Genomic DNA, 1694 nt, shown 5'->3' with positions numbered 1-1694 from the left:
AAACTAGTACAACCACTCTGGGAAGCAGTTTGGAGTTTCCTCAAAAAACTAAAAATAGACCTTCCCTACCACCCAGCCATACCACTCCTGGGCATCTATCCTGAGCATCATAACCAAGGATATTATAAGGACACCTGCTCAGTCATGCACTATTCACAATAGCCAAGTGATGAAAACAACCCAGATGTCCAACTACAGAATGGTAACAAAAATGTGGAATATATATAAAGTGGAATTCTACATAGTCACCAGACAAGATAAAGTAATGACATTTTCTGGGAAGTGGATGAAACTAGAGCAAACCATGTTGAGTGAGATAAGTCAAGACCAAAGGAACAAAGGTGCATTTTTTTTTGATATGGGGATATTAGAGCTAAACAGTACAAGGGCAATGACTCAATACTTGGGTACTCAAGTTCATTGACATGAACTTAGAGATACAAATATAACTACATAGACATAAAAATCTAGGATGTGGTACATACTCTATAGACATAATGTTATATTATATAGATCAATATGTATCTATGACAAACTCTCAGCTTAATTTTAGTTTTGTTCTTAAATGTATGTGCCAGTGATTGCATATATAGATCTCATTCTTGAGTACTTACTTGTTAAACTTGACATTTGAACTATGATGTAAAAAAAATCAATGTGAATAAAAATTGTATTATCAGAGTGATTACAGTTATATTTGTAAGGTAGTGAGAACATTACTTCTTGAACATTGTTACCTCTTCCTATGTTTTTCTCCCACTTTCCTTCCCCCACCCCCTTTCCTGATCACTTCATAGGCTTTGGATCAAAAGCTAAATTTCTCATAGTTTATATGAAAAATGCCACATAAAATGCCAGCATGGTATTCTAGCACTACTTCAATCTCCACGGTGTTAAACAATAGGATTCATAAGTTTGTGATCTATGCGAGGAGCAGTGGCTCTAGCCAAGAAATGGTAGTTGTGTGTACAAACACATATACAGATACAATCCACAAGCATACATATGCACAGACTCAGCATTAAAAGAATATAAAAGAAGGTCTTTGTCCTTTAAAGTATTCAAATTCTAGTCCCTTTTATCTTCTGGGGAGGGTATAATGGCTTCTCTGGGAAGCTTTAGCTTCTTTTCTAAGGTAATACAATTCTATTTTCAGAGAAATGAGAAATTTTATGCATTAGTGCCTAAGAAAAGGAGAACAGGATCCAGGGGCTTAGTGTGAAATATATTTCTGTCAGAAGCCTTGCAATCTTAAAACAAAAGAATCCCTTTGAGTAGTGCCACAAACTGGATTGGGAGACCGAGCCAGCCTTGCATTCATGGGGCACTGATGGAAGTAGTGATGTTCCTACTAGGCAGGCTCCCAGTCTCACACGAGGAGAGCCTCAGTAAGGCCCCTGCTTTGTGGTCATGTAACGTAGACCTACGGTGTGTACACTATAGGACATGTTCTTGGTCTTTTGCATAGATGTGATCAAAATAACGGAGATAACAAGGATTTATTCTGACCCATGGGGTTGTGTCTGTGGCTCCTTGGTCCATGTGTTTGGCAGGGCATCATGGTAGTGTGAACTAGCTGATGAGAAGACTGTCCGGAGAAATAAAAGTTCCAGAAACTAAATGTAATCTTCAAATGCACACCACAGCAGCCAATTCCTCCAGGAAGATCTCACCTTCCAAAGTCTACCCCACTT

Source organism: Megascapheus bottae, chromosome 5 (genome assembly GCF_031878675.1).
Source record: "Megascapheus bottae isolate mThoBot1 chromosome 5, mThoBot2.hap1, whole genome shotgun sequence".
Lineage (NCBI taxonomy): Eukaryota > Metazoa > Chordata > Mammalia > Rodentia > Geomyidae > Megascapheus > Megascapheus bottae.
The sequence above is the reverse complement of the archived record's forward strand: the minus strand, read 5'-3'. Positions refer to the sequence as shown.